Genomic DNA, 18,954 nt, shown 5'->3' with positions numbered 1-18,954 from the left:
GCATGGCCCCTCCCAGTCTGGTACTCAGGACCCGTTCCCAGCTCCATCCTGGGGGGACGAGATCCACCCCACCCCGCATCCCACCCTGCCCAGGACAGTCAGGTCAACGCCCGCTAATCTGCCGTCCTGCCCAGTTTCATGTCTGTCCAGCATTTATCTTTAAGGAAGTATTACGAGGGGTTGCCCCAAGGTAGGGCTTCCCAGGTGGCACAGTGGTAAAGAACACACCTGTCCAGGCAGGAGACAGAGAGACGTGGGTTCGATCCCTGGGTTGGGAAGATCCTCTGGAGGAGGGCATGGCAACCCACTCCAGGATTCTTGCCTGGAGAACCCCATGGACAGATGAACCTGGCAGGCTACCGTCCATGGGGTCACAAAGAGTCAGACGTGACTGAGGGGCTTAGCACACAAACAGGCCCCAGGGTAAGTCCAGGTGGGCCTGGAGAACCCCCTCTCTACTCCCGCTTCTCCCACCCGTCAGTTTGGAGACACGGGCGTGATCAGAGCTGGTTGCCCAACACAGGGCTCCACCAAAAGGTGCCAGCGACAGCCTGTCCTCTGTCCTGGCCCTGCCTCCCTGGCAAAAAGGCTCAAATAACCTCCATTTAGAAGACCTTCCTCTAAATTTGCAAGAGCAGTTAAAGCAGCATGATCAGCAGAAAGATCATTCAGTGCTTATTTTCCATCAACAATAAAACACAACTTTGAGAAAGATCTGAGGCCATTTGCTGAAAAACTAAATTGGGCACCACATCTTAAAAACTTTTTTTGAGAAAACTGCAATAGACAGCCAACCACCCAGGAAGGCCGCATTCCTGAAGGCACAATCCATCTCTGAAACACAAGGTGACTTCTGGCAAAGTCAGCACAAGGCGGGGGATGCTCCAGGTCGGGGACGGGGGTGGCTGGGCTGAGAAGCCTCATGTGGACAGTGCCCTGTGGGGCCACACGGACAGAAGCAGCCCCCGGGCCCCCTCCCTTCCCCTCCAGTGCAGTCCCACCCCCACCAGGCAGGTGGCTGGCAGCACCCACCTCCCCACTGAAGCCCTCCTGGCAGGAGCTCTGTCATCCAAGGAACCCGAACCTTGCCCAGCATAACCGACCCCCAGGGAGGAAACATTCAACAGGCTCCCCTCACGCCTCTTCTGAGACACCCCAGTTCCACTGCGAGGCTCACCACCCACCTGGCTCCCCCGAGGCCCAGGCTGGACTGAACCCACTAGCGTTTCCATCAGCACCTCCCAGGGCTGGGAGCCTCGGGGTGGTGGCCAGCCAGGCCCCACAAGCTGCAGGGCTCCAGACAGGCTAAAGGCCAGACCCGAGGCCTTGGTCCAGCCTTCGGGCCTAGGATGCCCTCCTCCGGCTCTCCGTACTCCTGAGCCTCCGCCTCCGGGGCCTCGTGCACCCCATTCTGGGTGGGCATGGAGTCCCCTCAGTCTTGGGCTCCTCTTCTTCCAGAATTGTGGGTGCGCTTCTTTGGTGGGGTCAGGACCCAGCCATGCCTGGGCCACCAGGAATCAGAAAGCTTCCAGACCTACATCTGGGCTCCATCCCAGGGCAGGGGGTAGAGGGTCTAAATTACCAACCAGATCAAGGAAGAGTGAGGCTGTTGTCAGCTGTATCACGAACACAAAGACGGCAACAGACACTCATTCACACACTCAAGGACACACACTCACATGCTCTCAGGCACACAGACAGCTGCACTCACTGGCCCAGGGCAGGCCCTGGGCTCTTGGTCCAGCGCTGACAGACCCGGTCCTGCACGTCTGGGACTGTGGGCAGGGCCTGGGCGGGGCTGTGGGCGGGGCCTGGGCGGGGCAGGGCGGGGCCCCACCAGATGCTGTCCAATCAGTCCAGACACAAAGTTCCTGATGCAGGAACAGACCAAGCGGAGCGGCCCAGAGGGATCGGCCCAGCTGGAGGCAGTGCTCACGTTGGGTCTGCCGGTCTGGAAGGCGAGAAGCGTGTGCCGGAATTGTCCATCCAGAAAACAGACCTCACAGGCTGCCAATGCCTGAGCAGCACCTGCAGGTAGAACCTTGTATGAGGATGTCTTGAAGAAGGGCTGTGCTTTGGGCTCACGGTGAGAGGTCCAAGCCAGTGGCCAGCCTGCTTCTTGACCTTTGTTAGACCTGGTGACCACGCTGGGCCAACACGGCTAAAAAGCTGGTAAAAGGAGCAAAGCCCCCAGCTACCCTAGCCCTTGCTGCTCCCAAGTCGTTATGAGAGTAAAATGCCGCGGCCAGGAGGGGTATCAGGCACTGGCCTCGCTGCCAGGAGTGGGGACAACAGCTCGGAGCTTCCTGATGCAACTTGGCCATGAGGGCGAAGAGCCTCGGAGCTGACCCGGCGGCTCTCCCCCTCGACTCTCCTGAGGAGCCAGGGATGCAGATGGACGCGCGGATGCGCCGGAACACACAACACCCAGAAGTGAAAGGAGATGCTGGGACGAAAAATGGCAGATCTGTGAGGAAAGAAGCTATGTGACCATTAAAGATGACAGCAGCTAAGAACTGATGAATCTGTGAACATGCCCATGTGAGATGACGGAGAGAGAAAACTGCAGGACAAATCTGCTTCCTTCCCCCGCCCCGCCCCCAGGTACAAGCAGCACGGTCCTGCCTGTTGCAGGCTGTGGGGAGGCTCTGATGAGTAGGAGGCCACACAGAGCCCAACCCCCACCGGGGCTGCTCCCCGGGGAGCTGCATCCACCACTCAGCCAGTCACCCCATCCACCCGTGAAGCCTGCTGCTGGTGGTGGTTCTACCAAGGAGGGTCCCGACAGCCAGGGATCCTGTAGTGTGCCCCCCAGACTGAGCCAGCTATGAGGGTGAAAGGGAGCATGACTGATCGCTACCCAGGGCCAGGCTGGTCCTGACTAAGTGGGCGCCAGGCCTCCCCACTCGGCAGATCACACTCTGGAAGCATCCTCTCCTGTAATCAGATGCTGCGATGGCAGTGAGAGGGCTCCGCTCCCCAGCAGTGGGGGAGGAGGGGCCGAGAGAGGGAGAGGCAGAGAGTCCCCAAGTCTGCCCCCAAGGTGGGTGGGGGGTGGGGGCCAGGCCTGGGCTGGGGTGCCCTCTCAGGGGTTAGCCTTTGGAGTTCCTGGAGGACAGAGAGATGCTGTCCACTCTGCACATGTCTGAAATGGCAGAGTGGAAACCAGATCCCCTTCCTACTTGGGGGGTAGTCCCGGGTCAGGCTCGTCCTTGGGTCCTCTCTGGGGTGGGCCAGTAGCAGGCCTTTCCCCTAGAACTTGAAACCAGAGTTCACAACCCCTGCATTGCACTCAGTGTCACCAAGAATCAGGGGCTCACGCTAATCTGAATGGATGGTCATTCACCTCATGCCCAGTGGGGAGAGGAGAACCCCATCCAGGCTGTCGAGGGGACATGCACTCAGCAAGGGAGGGCAAGTCTCTAGTGGGATGACTGCTGCTTCCCCTGCCCCCCAGAAGAGAAGCGGGGTGAGGGAGAGAAGCAGATGGGCAACCTGCTAAGTGGGAGAAAACGTCTGCAAATGATGCGACTGGAAGCGGGTTAACATCCAAGATATACAAACAGATCATACAACTCAACGTCAAAAAAAAAAAAAAACCCTGATTTTGAAATGGACAGAAGACCTGAATAGACATTTTTCCAAAGGTGACCTACAGATGGCCAACAGGCACATGGAAAGATGCTCAGCATCGCTAACCAGGGAAATGCAAACCCAAACCACAGTGAGATCCCACCTCACATCTTCAGGATGGCTGTCCTCAGAAAGACCACAAATTACAAGCATTGTCGAGGATGCGGGGGAAGGGAACCACTGTGCACTGCCGGCAGTGTGGAAAACAGCTCGGCAGTGTCTCCAAAAGTAAAAACAGAACTACCATATGACCCAGAAATTCCACTCTTGGGTACATATCCAGAAAGAAAAAAAGAAACACTAACTCAAAAAACTGCCCAGCAGCATCATTTACGGTTGTCAAGATATGGAAGAAAGTGTCCACGGACAGATGGATGAAGACGTGGTGCGCACATACGATGGAATACTGCTCAGTCATTAAAAAGAGTGAGATTTTGCCATTTGCAACAGCGTGGATGGACCTGGAGGGCACTATGCCAAGTGAAACAAGTCAGACAGAGGAAGACAAATACTGTATGATATCCCTTACCCATGGAATTCTGCAAATAAAACAAACAAAAAAGAAAGAGACTCACGGATAGAGAAGAAACTAGTGGTTAGCAGCGGGGAGAGGAAAGTGGGGAGACGAGTAAGACGGGGGTGTGGGACTGAGAGCTACAATCTCCTGTGTAAAATAAATAAGCTACAAAGACATGTTGTACAACATAGGGAACACAGCCAGTACTTTACAATAACCATAAGTGGGTATAATCTTTAAAAGTTATGAATCACTATGATTTTGTACACCTGTAACTTATATAATGGGGAAACAGTGGCTGACTTTATTTGGGGGGGCTCCAAAATCACTGCAAACGGTGATTGCAGCCATGAAATTAAAAGATGCTTACTCCTTGGAAGGAAAGTTATAACCAACCTAGAGAGCATATTAAAAAGCAGAGACATTACTTTGTCAACAAAGGTCCTTCTAGTCAAGGCTATGGTTTTTCCACTGGTCATGTATGGATGTGAGAGTTGGACTATTTAGAAAGCTGAGTGCCAAAGAATTGACATTTTTGAACTGTGGTGTTGGAGAAGACTCTTGAGAATCCCTTGGACTGCAAGGAGATCCAACCAGTCCATCCTAAAGGAAGTCAGTCCTGAATATCCATCGGAAGGACTGATGCTGAAGCTGAAACTCCAATACTTTGGCCACCTGATGCATAGAGCTGACTCATTTGAAAAGACCCTGATGCTGGGAAAGATTGAGGGCAGGAGGAAAAGGGGGTGACAGAGAATGAGATGGTTGGATGGCATCACCAACTTGATGGCCATGAGTTTGAGTAAATTCTGGGAGTTGGTGATGGACAAGGAGGCCTGGCATGCTGCAGTCCATGGGGTCACAAAGAGTCTGAAACAACTGAGCAGCTGAACTGAACTTATATGGTATTATACATCAACTGTGCATGCATTCGAAGTCACTTAAGTTGTGTCTGACTCTGCAACCCTATGGACTGTAGCCTGCCAGGCTCCTTGTCCATGGGATTCTCCAGGCAAGGATACTGGAGTGGGTTGCCATGCCCTGCTCTAGGGTATCTTCCCGACCCAGGGATTGAACCCACATCTCTTACGTCTCCTGCAGTGGCAGGCAGGGTCTTTACCACCAGCACCACATCAACTTGTGTGGTAGGTAGTCTCAGTCATGTCCAACTCTTTGCGACCCCAGGGACTGTAGCCCACCAGGCTCCTCTGTCCATGGATTCTCCAGGCAAGAATACTGGAGTGGGTTGGGAAACCCAGGGATCGAACCCACGCCTTGCGTCTCCTGCATTAGCAAGTGGGTTCTTTACCACTAGTGCCACCTGGGAAGTCCATATCAACTAGATCTCAATAAAAATAAAAAATAAAGCACCAAGGGCAAGGAGGGGGCGAGGCCTCGGGCTTGTGCAGGGTTCAGGGAGCGGTGAGGTCACTGTGACTCAGGTTCTGTGCAGAGCCCGCAGACACGGCCCCAGCCTCTCTCTGTCTGCTGAGGGCTGTGTCCGCTGGGATGCTCAGCTCAGACAGGGTGAGAAGGGGGCGGATTTGCTCACACAAGATTCACACTCGGGAAGGAATGCTCTTTCTGCGGGATCAGCAGACGTCTTAGCATGTGACACTCTCCCTCCTTACAGGGAACTCGACGACTGGTGAGCAGACTTGTTCTGAATCTAAATGCCCTCGGCTCTTTGCAACCACGGGCTCCCCATTCTCCTCAGGACTGAGTGATGGTAAATCTCCCCCATCGGTTTTATCATCTCCACCCACTGCTGGCTGCTTCTCAACATCTCTGCACTGTACTGCAGATGCAGTCTTGATTGAAGAGGGAGTGTTCACAACCTGATTTTTATTTCTGCAAAGATTCCCACGCCTCAGTGTTGATGATTAAAGATGCTGTCATCATGGTTCTCCCTATACCTTCCTTCCGGTTAGAGTCCTGCGCTTCTGGATGTAAAATACTGAGTCCGTAACGGATGCCCTTCCCTTATTCTGCAAAGGGAATATCATTCTTCCTTCTTTACTGTCTTCTAGACACAGGACAGTCAGCAGGACAGAGGAGATGGGTTTAAAATCATGAGGAGAATGGCAGATATGTTTCAAGGACTCAAATGTAAAGAACAATGGCTGTCCCTCCCCATGTATCACGTTGGCAAACCTTCAAAGGTGGCTGCTGGCAGGACTGTAAATTGAGGCAACCACACCCCAGGCCAGCTGAGCAACAGGAATTGCAACTCTAACACGCACGGCCCTGCACTCAGACACTCCTTTCCCGGGAATTGGTCCCGAGCAGATCACTAGACAACTGCTTAAAATATACACTCAAATCACACGAAACACCCTAAACATCCATGACTATGCAGTGGGTTACAGAGAGGATGACAGATTGATTCAATGGAAACCAAGGCAGCCATTAATAAGAATGACATATACCAACATCCATCATGAGGTCAGTGGTGCTCCCCAGGAAAGACAGAAGAGGACCTCGAATGCAACGAGCATAATTTAATTTTGTCTCCATTAAAGCGTGTGCGCGCACATGCACACAGGGATGCACACACACGTGTAGGCGTGTTTGCCTATTTGCTTAGAAGAGATGTGAGCAGTGGCTCTTCTGGAAAGAGAAGTGTGAGAGTGGCCTTCCGCACTCCTTACTGACCTTCACAGTTAAAGACATGAAGATGTATTATTATTTTTAGGATCAAAAAAAAAAAAAGAAGTTTTCATTTGGAAACATATGCAAAGGTAACTTCCTCACGTTTATGAACCCAGGCCACAAATGGGAGATGACACCACATCTGCCAACTGCTGTAATGGTCAACTTGGCAAGACCACCGTGCTCAGTTGTTAGGTCAAATGCCAACCCAGGTCACCGTGAAGCTGTTTTTAGGATGAGATTAACATTTAGGTCATCAAGTAAAGCAGATCAGCTCCACTGTGTGGCAGGCCTCCTCATCCAATCATTTGAAGACCTTAGGAGTAAGACTGAGGTCCCCCGAGGAAGAAGGAATTCTGCTCCAGATGGCCCCAAGATGGACCTGCAAAGCCGTCCCCTCCCTAGGTCCCCAGCCTGCCGGCCAGCCCTGTAGATTTCAGTCATGCCAACCTCCAGAGACACATGAGCCAGTTCATTAAAATAACTCTGTTTCTTTCCTGGTCTCTCTCCCTCTCTATACATAAATACACATCCTATCAATTCTGTTTCTCTGGAGTACCTAGACTCATTTTTATATTTTTAATAACCTTTGATTTTTAGAGCAATTTTAGGTTCACAGCAAAGTTGAAAGGAAGCTAATGATGTCTCCTGCTTCTACACAAGCATACCTTCCTCCACTGTCAAAATCCCCACCAGAATCATGCATTTGCTACAATGGATGAACCTATGTTAACACATCAGCATCACCCAATGTCCATAGTTTTACCCTAGGGCTCACAAACTGTTGCATCAAATCTATAGGTGGCTTTTGGTAGTACTGACGTTTTAACAATGTTGGTTCTTCCAGTCCGTGAACACAAGACAACTTTCCATTTATTTGTGCCTTCTTCAGTTCCTTTTATCCATGTCTTCTGGTGAGTTTTCAGAGTAAAGGTCTTTCACTTCCTGGGGTAAATTTATTTATAAGCATTCTATTATTTTTGATGCTATTAAAATGAAATTGACTACTTCTTTTTCAGAAAATTCACTGTTATTGTATAGAAACACTACTGATTTCTATATTAATTTGTGTCCTACAACTTTACTAAATTCTTTGATTAAATATAACTGGGTTTTTTTTGATTGAGCCTTTGGAATTTTCTGTGTATTCAATCACATCATCTGCAAATAAAGACAATCTCTTACTTTCCATTTCTGATACCTTTCATTTTTTTTTCCTTGCCTGATTGCTGTGGCTAGGACTTCCCGTACTATGCTGAATAGGAGTGGTGGGAATAGGCACCCTCATCTTGTTCCTGATCTCAGAGGAAAATCTTTCAACCTTTCACCGCTGAAGATGATGTTAGCTAAAGGCTACAATACATATGGCCTTTATTACGTTGAGATATGTGTGAATCCCCAACCTCCCTTGACTAAATCACATTGGCTGGTGTGCTGGCTATGGCCAAAGATGACAGAGGCTGTGACTATAAGTCAGTGGGTCTCTGACTGGTAGGGAGACACACGGCACTTCAGTTCAGTTCAGTCACTCAGTCGTGTCTGACTCTTGCAACCCCATGGACTGCAGCACGCCAGGCCTCTCTGTCTATCACCAACTCCTGGGGTTTACCCAAAACTCATGTCCATTGAGTCGGTGATGCCATCCAGCCATCTTATCCTCTGTTGTCCCCTTCTTCTCCCACCTTCAATCTTTCCCAGCATCAGGGTCTTTTCAAATGAGTCAGCTCTTCGCATCAGGTGGCAGGAATATTGGAGCTTCAGCTTCAGGATCCGTCCTTCCTAGGACACAGGGCACCATAACCTGGCAAACGGGCGTGTGTTCAGAGGCGGGGTGGCCAGCAGAAGTGTTTCGGAATGTGAAGGGCCCTTTCTTAGAAAAACATCGAGACCACAAGTTTACAGGCTGCAGTCCAGAGTTCACCTAGCAATTCTCCTTGACAAGGCCTCTGACTGCGCCAGCTTCCTTCATCCGTTTTATTGGATTCCAGATTCGTTCTCCTGAGTCTGCTCCTCGGGGTCCACCATCACCCCCCAGCCATTAAGGAAAGAGGGTTAAGGCCTCAGGTTGGCGCTGCGCCTGCACACCATGCGCCTCAGCAGAAACCGCCTCTCACTCCCTCCAGCCGGCAGGCAGGGCCGGCCCGAGCACTGCCTCCTCAGTGGATAATAAAGGTTACGGCAGCAAATTCTAGAACCAAAGGTCAATTCACTCCATGACAAGTTTTTAAAAGCTCCCGTTTAAAGACACATTTGCTTTCAGCACAGCAAAGCTGGTCAGCCAACTGCCCGATGGCCACTATCCCTGTGATGGCCTGCCCCAGCCATTACCCAGGTCTGCAGGGAAGAGCTGATGTTTCTGCAGGAGAAGCACAGGCCTGGGTCAGGAGTCCAGTGACCAGGGAAGCAAGGAAAGCTCCCTGGGCTGAGAGTGGGGTGGACACCATGTGTCCCCTCTGCCCAGAGTCCCCACAGGCACGGCCATGAGTCCTCGGGGTCTGGAACCCTCTGTTTGGAGGGAGAGCAGAGCTCAGGGGCCAGGCCCCCACCGGCCTCGAGGAGCAAGCTTTGCTGACACACTTCTCCGTGTGACAGCTCTGCTTCTGCTGTGTTTCCAAAGCCATGAACCGACCGCCTGCTGAACGCACACCTGCAGGGGAAATCGATCTGACTCTCGCTACGGGGAGGATGGCGCCATCAGCACTGCAGCCTCCCAGAGCGCAAGACGCAGGCAGAGAAGTCAAGCCCCAGTTGGTGGGGCCGGAGGGACAGGGACACAGGTGGGCCCCTCCCGAGCCTGGCCGACCCCCCGGACACACTGGGCTGTGTCCTCACCCCCCAGGATGACTGTCAGACCTTACCGTGCTCAGTGCTGACAGACGTGTGCGTTCACACACCAGCAGCTGTGCAAAGGTCCCCTGGTGAGCGCACCTAAAGGACGACTTGGGGGGATGGGGAGTCACCGTTTGACGGGGAGTCACCGTGTGACGGGGAGTCACCGCGTGTGACAGGCAGAGTCACTGCGTGACGGGGAGAGTCACCGCGTGATGGGGAGAGTCACCGCGTGATGGGGAGTCACTGTTTGACGGGCAGAGTCTATGTTCGGGAGGATGAGAAAGGCCCGTGGGCAGATGAGGGAGCTGACTGAAAACTCTGTGAATGTACTTGATGCCACTGGACTGGACACCTAACAGTGATTACAGTGTCAACTTTCATTTCTGTGTCTTTCACAAGAAAAAAATTAATCTAATTAAAAAAATCATAAGATGACTTACTCTGACTCCTAGATGCCAGGACCAGTGGTGTGAGATCAGCTCGAGACCAGAGGTGCCCTTAAAATGCCGGCAGGCGTGATGTCCACTGGGGAGCCAGGAGTGCCTGGACCCCCAGCATTTCTCAGGAAGAACAGACACATCGGCTTGTGAAGCACGGGACAAACCACACAGCTTGGGATTTTCCCTTGGATCTAAAGGAGGAGGAAGTAAAAGACGGCATCCCCATAAAATCTAGCAGACTGATTGATCCCGATGACACAAATATGGCCGATGGGCACACATCTACAACCCAGACCTTAACTCACACAGAGTACAGATTCCACAGTGCTCGCAAAACCCAAAGACCCACTGTGACGCATTTTGTTGAATGTAATGACTACTGAAAAGTCGACGTTTTTGTGTCTGACATCTTCAGTTCACGTTTCCTCTCTTCAGGGATCTCTTCTCTATTACACCAGCTAAGAGAAAAGGCGAGACATATTATAGTAGCCATCAGACAAATGTGTAACTGTGCAATAGTCTGGAGCTAGGGCAGGTCAGCTCTGTGTGACAGAAAATACCCTGAGACAGCATCGTGGACCATAAAAGGGAGCATCTCGGTGAAAAATACCACAGGCCAACTGCAAAACAAGACCAGTGATTTAGCTGAGATTTGAATTAAGAGGATTAAAGAAAAAGAAAATCATGTGGCGGAAATGAAAAGGTCACAGTTTATGTGTGTATATATATATATACACGGACACAGCTGAGCAACTGAACTGAACTGATACACACACACATACCTGCTAAGTCCCTTCAGTCAAAGAGTCCCCCGACTCTTTGCAACCCCATGGATTGTAACTCACCAGGCTCCTCTGTCCGTGGGATTCTCCAGGCAAGAATACTGGACTGAGTTGCCATGCCCTCCTCCAGGGGATCTTCCTGACCCAGGGATTGAGCCCCTGTGTCTCTTACGTCTCCTGCTTGGCAGGTGGGTTCTTTACCACTAGCGCCACCTGGGACGCCCCACATATATCTATATATACAGGGACACCATGCACACGGGCAAGACCACCCGAGCACATGGAGGAGTCTGTCTACACTCCAGGGAGAGTGGGCTCAGGAGGAGCCAGCTCCAAGCACCTGGACCTCAGGCCTCCAGCCTGCAGGGCCCTGAGGACTAGACCTCCGTTGTCTGGGCCGCCCCGTCCTTGTCCTCTGCCAGCCCGAGTGGACTGGCACAGCAGCCAGTGTTACTTCTGTCCCTGCAAGGCCACTGGGTTCCTAAGCGTATCTGAGCCAACCCCTTGAAATTCCCGTCTCCAACCATCCTCTGCAGGAAGGAAAAAAGCAGACTTCGCTTCTCACCTCAGGATAGTGAATCAGGCTCTGCGGAATTTCACGATCCCTCATGTCTGGGGAGGGTGATGCCTCCGACTCGCAGCCTCCTCTGGGACTCTGCACAAGCGCTCAGCCAGCCTGTCCCCAGGGCACTGCCCAGTCCTCCTCTCTGCTGCAAGGGGCCTCCCTGCAGACGGGATGCCAGAACCCAGGACACTGCCATCTGTCCCAGCAGCCTGATCGTGCATCTTAATGACACGCCGGGTGGAGGCCCATCCCTGGCTACAGTCCAGGTCATCCAATGAGTCTCACCGTCCCTGAAGAGCCAGCAGGGCCCTCGTCCAGTAATCGGTGCTGCTTTAGGCTCGATGCTTTCCTCATAAACTCAGCTGATGGCCTTCCCGTTATTGCTTTTCAGAGGGAAGATTTAGAGCAGCAGAAAATACTATGAAAAAGGGTATTAGGCTTAGATTGACCATAACACAATGATATGAGATCCGAGCTCCCCAGTCTATGCTGTGCCATTAACTACACATTCTTCCACTTGCCAGCCGGTGGGCTGCAAAGCAAGTGTTGGCTGGAGATTTCAATCTCAGTGAGCAATTTAAACTCAGCGTTTTGCATAAATAGATTACACAAAATCTGTTTATTGTGATTTCCACATATATGGGATGGGGAAATGTCATAGAGGATTTCTCCTTCTCAAGGAGGCTCGAACAACAAAGAAGTCAAGTCCACTCGTCTAAGTCAGTGCAGGTGGGGCACCTCGAGAGGAAGGTGACAAACTGGAATTTCACATCATGAAGGCTAGGACTCTGGAGAGTCCCTGGGACAGCAAAGAGATCAATCCAGTCCATCCTAAAGGAAATCAACCCTGAATACTCATTGGGAGAACTGATGCTGAAGCTCCTATACTTAGGCCACCTGATGTGAAGAGCTGACTCACTGGAAAAGACCCAGATGCTGGGAAAGGTTGAGAGCAGAGGGGGGTGACAGAGGATGAATGGCTGGATGGCATCACCGACTCAATGGACATGAGTTTGAGCAAACTCCAGGAGATAGTGGGGGACAGGGAAGCCTGGCATGCTGCAGTCCCTGGGGATGCAAAAAGTCAGACACGACTTAGTGACTGGACAACAACAAAGGCTTGGATGCCGCCCTCTGTGCTTCTGATTTCACACCAGGATCCTTGTCTTACTTTTAATCTGCCACAGAAATCTCTCGGATTGCAATGTATTATCCTACCCAGCAATGCCTCTCCAAGCATCAGAGACCACTTCATCCAAAGAGGGAGACGCCACCAGGGGGGGGCCTCAAACCCAGGAGCAGAGCAGGAGGAGCCAGGCTGTGACCCCCCCTCACCATCCACCCGCACAGCCAGGTGCAGTCAGGACGCCTGTCTGGGTGTCAGGACACCCATGTGGCCTCAGGAGGGTGGCCCTGTGGCCGGAACCTCAGGCACCTCACAGTCCAGCTGGAGCCGAGGGCGCCTCTTATTTCCGGCGGTATCTGTGGGCGCATCCACCAGGCACTCGCAGGCTCCCCACTGACCAGCAGGGCAAATGTACCGGCTTCCTGTGGCCGCTATAACAGAATATCACAAACTAGTGGCTTACCGCAACACAAGCGTATTCTTCCACAGTTCTGGAGTCCTAAATCCAAGCCCCTGGCAGGACTGGTACTTTCCGGAGGCTTCGTGGAAACTCATAGCATTGCCTTTTCAGTCCCCAGGGATGCCTGCATCCTTGGCTCCAGCCCTTGCCCACACCGCTCTGACCTCTGCTCCCATTCAGACTCTGCCCCCTCCTATAGGAACCCTTGTGAGGACAGTGGTCCCACCAAGATAATGCAGGGTAACCTCCCCATCTTGCGTCTTACCTGCAAAGTGCCCTTTGCCCTGGAAGGTCCCATATTCACAGGTGTGAGGGATCAAGATGAGGACTTCTTTAGGGACCATTATCACATCTACTATAGGGAACTCTGGTTTTCTCTGTAATTCTCCAATACAGGATAGTTCACAAATGTTCTTATATGTTTATTAAATCATAAACTTGCATTCTAAATATATCACCTGTGAGCTCAGAAGCCTGGCTTGGGGGCAGGGGTGTAGAGAAGGGACAAACTATGGAAAATGACCTCCACCAAGGCCAAACTCGGTCCTGCATGACCCAGGCAGGTCGCATGGATGTTCACAGAAAGGAGGGGCCATCTCCAGCCCAGTATCCTCACCTGGAGATCACGTGCATCATCGTGATGGTGTGAACCCCAGAACCTCCAGCTCTCAGAAAACTGAACCTCATTCTGAAGCCACAAACCTTCTGCCATTCTCAGGCTTGAGATCATCGGATCCATTTTCCTAACAACCACCTGTTGTCTCTCTGTCCTGGGGCTTCTCTGAAGTTTAAGCAGCACGTCACGACCTAACGCCTCATCTCTGTAACCTCCCAGCTCTTTCCTGGGATACGCCTGGCTCACAGGAGAGTCCCCCACTGTGGGGATCGCAGAGGACAACAGGCCGGCTTACAGGGGATGTATTTATGGTAGCCTCTGGAGGGATGATGTAGAGACCTTGGGAGATTTGCATCCGATGCTGAGACTCCAAATGAGATCCTCAAGCCGACTCTGGGGAGAGTCTAGAGCACCCTTCCAGCTCACTGGGGAGTAACGCAGGGGGCTGGTGTACTACAAGGGTTCTGTTGGCTGCAGAGACAGAGAATCCAATTCAAACCGCCTTGAGCAATAGAAAACATACAGACTCACACTGCACAATCAGGTGTGAATGGCTTCAGGCACGGTGGGTCCAGGGGCTCGGACGCCGTCATCAGGAATTCCCAAGCCCCCCTCCTCGGGCCTGCTTTCAGAGGGGCTGGCAGGGCCGACCTGCCTTGCACAGCTCTGAGAGTGACCCTTCCTCAAGCTCTGTGCCCCTGGGCCCCACTGGCCTCTCCCTTGCCCCAGCTCTGGTGTATGTCTCCGTTTTTAGGCAGGCTTTCCCCTCACGATGACAGAATGGCTGCAGCCCAGTTCCCAAGCCTCGCCTGAAAAGCAGAGCCCATCCCCCAGTGACATTTTTCTCATCCATCACTTGGAAAGTGAGTTCAAAAAACAGGTGAGGAACTTCCTCGATGGTCCAGTAGATAAGAATCCGTCTGCCAATGCAGGAGACACCGGTTTGATCACTGCCCCGGGAGGATCCCACATGCCTCGGAGCAACTAAGCGCATGCAGCGCAACTACTGGAGCCCACGCGCCCTGGAGACTGTGCTCCCCAACAAGAGAAGCCACCAGTGAGAAGCCCACGCGCCGAAAAGGAGAGTAGCCCCCGCTTGTTGCAACTAGAGAAAGCCCATGCCCAGCACCAAGACCCGGTGTGGCCAAAACTTCATTAATGAATTTTAAAGAGCAACACAAGGAAGGCCCCTGGAAAACCAGCTTCAGATGGACGCTCTGCCTAGAGTTCCAGCTTGGACTGTACGGTCTCTGAAATCTGAGACTTGATGAAAATCATAAATTGCTCCTAATTGTGCGTCCCCACCAGGCTCCATCTGCCTCCGACTTTTCCCAAAATGAGCTCCTTCTTTGTCCCACCAGCATATTAATCAGGAAAATGATGTGGGTCTCAGCAGCTCTCGGACCCAGCATGATTACACTTCCGGGTCAGCAGTGATGTCAGCTCAGATAGCTCACACCTGGAGCGAAGGCTGAAGAACACCCCACCAATCTGCTCCTCGGTGACGGTGACCAGTCCAGGAGGGGACAGAGCCACCCTGCCGGGCCTGCCTTGTCAGACGAAAGTGCGAGCAAAGTGAAATTTAGAATCAGACAGATTCTCATATCATTTCTCTAATGTAGCAGAGAAGATCTCTAAAAATGCTTTATCTGAGCAAGGCTCTGGTTCTCCCAGGAAGAAAGTGATGAATGAGGCTTCTCTCCAGAATTTCAGTCCCACCCAGGAAAGTCCCTGGCTTGTGGTTGAAAGTAAAAGTGAAGTCATGCCCGCCCAACCCTTTGGGACCCCATGGACTGTAGCCTGCCAGGCTCCTCCATCCATGGGATTTTCCAGGCAAGAATACTGGAGTGGGTTGCCATTTCCTTCTCCAGAGGATCTTCCAGACCCAGGGATCAAACCTGGGCCTCCTCATTGCAGGCAGACACTTGCCCATCTGAGCCACCAGGGAAGCTGTGGTTAGGGTTAATAAGATTTTGACTCCATGATGGTGTGAAAGTGACGTGCGTACAGTAGAAACCACAGAGTTCAGGTTTTGAATTTGAATCTTTTCTGAAGCTGGAAAGACTGGGTCCAGTCCCCTCTCCTGGTCAGCCCCGTGATCTCAGGGTGGAAAACCAGCACGTTTCCAGCCATCCAGGACAGACAGCCGCTGCGCCGTTCACCTTAGTGCAGGACCCAGCAAGGTACACAGGAGGGTCAGCACTTCATCACAGGCCTTGTTTCGTCTGACTGTAGGTGAACGTCAGTGGTCTGAGCACATGTGATGGAGGCTAGGCTGAGCTGCGACGTTTGGGAGGAGAGAGGTCGTAAACCTATTTCACCTTACAATGGTTTATAAGAAAGTGGGGCTCCATCGCAGGCGGAGGAAGACCTGTATATCCTAACAATTGCATCCGCAGAGCAGGAAAGAGGGCCCTCAGGGACGACCATGTGAGACCAAGAAAGGGGCCCACCGACTCGGATCAGACACGCTTGAGTGTCTGCCCACCCACTTCCCTGGCTGGCCTCCAGTCCTATCAGTGAAGTGCCGCCCTTGGGCCCCCAGGTCACGCCCCTGCAAGGACACGCTCCATGTTCTCTGCTTGTGCCAACAGACGGCAGTGTGATGGGGTCGCTCGAGCCCATGGCTGAGCCCTTCAGCATCTTTGCATGAGGTGGATCTCCCATTTATATATGACTTTTGGTCTAAGAGCAGGTCCAAATCTGAGACATCCAGGGCAGCTAAGCTTCAACAGCAAATTTTCAGTCTTTCTGGCATGAAGAACCAGCATAATGAGTTTGGGGCAAGCATGCCCACTGGAGAATATGTGGGAAATCCTGGAGAGGACACAGCCAGGACAGGACAAGGTCCTCTGTGTGTGAGCTCAGCCCACGTCTCTGCTGACCCCTGAATGGTGCAGACTCAGGGCGGGCTAAAGTGGTCCTGCTGAGACTACAAGAGCGCACCTGGCTGTGAGCCTCCACTGCAAGAGGCAGGATCTGAAATTTCAGTCAGCCGCATACACTGCCTGCTTAGCAAAGACAGTAAGTACTCTCTGGAGACACAGAAGAAAACCCAAAGTCCCTATGACATAACACTAACAAAGTACAGGATAGCAGCCAAAAATAGAAGATATATGAAGACACAGGAAAACAAACCAATCTTAAATATTCAGGCACCTGATAGAATTTCAAACTCCATGCAGCAAAAAAATGATAGAATTAAAAGAATAGACAATTCCAAAAGGACTGGTGAAGATTTTAAATTTCCTTCCCTCATACATAAACCAAATAGATTAAAAATGAGTAAAGCTATATGAATTTACTCTTTACTACAGCCAGAAACTGCGTAACACACATTCTTTGTCGGCCCACCTAGAATCTTCACCAGGACACACTACAACGTCAACAGAGCAAGACCTATTAAATGTAAAGGGGTCAAAGCCATATAGTATGTTCTCTGACCAAAGTGGAATTGAATTAGAAATTAATAATAAGATATTTCAAAAAAACTCTTAATGTGGGGAAATTCTTCTCATAGAAGGAAACATAAGGAAATTTCAGAAAATAGTCACCGCAAATAACAATGAAAATACAACTCATGATTTTTTAAATATGCTGAGATTTTAACTTCAAATGTCTATGTTAGAAAAATAAACAAACAGTTGAAAAATTAATGAATAAGTGTATAACCCAAGAACCTAGTAAAAGTAGCAAAGCAAACTTAAACGAAGGAAGGAAATACTAAAACCAATGAAATGGAAAACAAACAAGACCAATGAAATGTGTAAACCCCTAGCTGTACTGGTTTAAAAGAAAAAAGAGGACAAATTATCAACTTCAGGAATGGAGTATTGCTGTAGAACCTACAGATTTTAACAGGAAAAATAAAGGAGTATTTGAATAAGTTTTTGCCAGCAAATTTGGTGACTCAGATGAAATGAACAAATTTGAGAAAAATGTGTAGCTTACCAAATCTGACACAGATGAAGCATAAAATCTGAATAGCCTTGCGTATGTTAAAGAAGAGAATAACAGCACTCATAAAATTCTTTTAGAAAATAAGAGTGGGGAACATTAGAATGATGGTGAGGCCAGCATAATTCTAACACAATAACCTAAAAGTATAATACAATAAAAGAAAATCACAGAAAAAAAAATAAGTCACAATACATGCATGTCTCCATAACAAAATATTAGCAAATATAAAGAAGATAATATCTTACGACCATGTGAGAATTACCCCAAGAAGGCATGGTTGGTTCAGAAAAGGAATAAGTTGTGTTATTAACAGAATAAAAGAAGATCACACGATTATTACAACAGACATGAAGAAAGCATTTGATCGTTTAACAAAATGCAACAATCATTCATGACTTTTTTTTTTTATTCATGAATTTTAGAATGTCAGCAAACTAGGCATAGAAAGGAACATGTCCAATCTGCTAAAGGGATCCAAAACAACAACATCAACAAAAGCAACAAAAACAAATAGTTACTCCAGCAGATGTGGAAAGACTGGATACCTCTCCCCCAGTGCAGGGGGATAAAGCTCTGACCTCTGCCCTGCTCTCAGCATGCACACTCGGTTATGATGCTCAGAGACCCAGCCACTGTAATCAGACAAGAAAAAGCAAATAAAAACCACAGGGATTAGAAAAAAGAAGTAAAGCTGTCTGTTTGCATATAATCTCACCACTTACAGAGACCATCCTTAGGAATTTATAAAATTATTAGAACTGAAAGATAAATTAGCAAGGTCCCAGAACACATGTTTAAAATACAACAGGCTGTAATTTTATATCCTAGCAACAATTTCCTCATAGCTCAGTTGGTAAAGAATCTGCCTGCAATGCAGGAGACCCAGGTTCGATTCCTGAGTTGGGAAGATCCCCTGGAGAAGGAAATGGCAATCCATTCCAGGAATCTTGCCTGGAGAATCCCATGGACAGAGGAGCTTGGCGGGCTACAGACCATGGGGTCACAAGAGTCGGACACGACTTAGTGACTAAACCACCACCACCATCAGCAACAATTGGAAAATTAAATTTTTTAAATTATTTTTGCAATAACATCAAAAAACAAAGTACTTAGCAATACATTCACTAAGTGTGTGCAATACCTGCCCACTTAAAATATCACCGAGAGATGTGACAGCAAAAGCCGCTCAGTTGTGTCTGCAACCCAGAATCCTCCAGGCCAGAATCCTGGAGTGGGGAGCCTTTCCCGTCTCCAGGGGATCTTCCCAACCCAGGGATCAAACCCAGGTCTCCTGCACTGCAGGCGGATTCTTTACCAGCTGAGCCACCAGGGAAGCCTTGGTGGGCTTTAAATAATAAAGACATTAAGTAA

The 18,954-nt window shown here is 50.3% G+C and overlaps 1 long non-coding RNA gene across 2 annotated transcripts in view; it reads right to left on the bottom strand.

Moving 5' to 3' along the window:
- Positions 1-17,971: 17,971 nt before the first annotated feature.
- Positions 17,972-18,954, bottom strand: part of LOC138427436 (uncharacterized) — a 47,820-nt gene continuing 46,837 nt past the window's right edge. For both annotated transcript variants that reach the window (XR_011252003.1, XR_011252002.1), the window contains one exon: positions 17,972-18,215. This is a non-coding gene — a long non-coding RNA (uncharacterized lncRNA). The remainder of the gene's footprint in view (positions 18,216-18,954) is intronic.

The sequence above is a fragment of the Ovis canadensis genome, chromosome 22, assembly GCF_042477335.2.
Source record: "Ovis canadensis isolate MfBH-ARS-UI-01 breed Bighorn chromosome 22, ARS-UI_OviCan_v2, whole genome shotgun sequence".
Classification (NCBI taxonomy): domain Eukaryota; kingdom Metazoa; phylum Chordata; class Mammalia; order Artiodactyla; family Bovidae; genus Ovis; species Ovis canadensis.
Note: the sequence above shows the minus strand (reverse complement) of the source record. Positions and strands in the feature narration are given on the sequence as shown.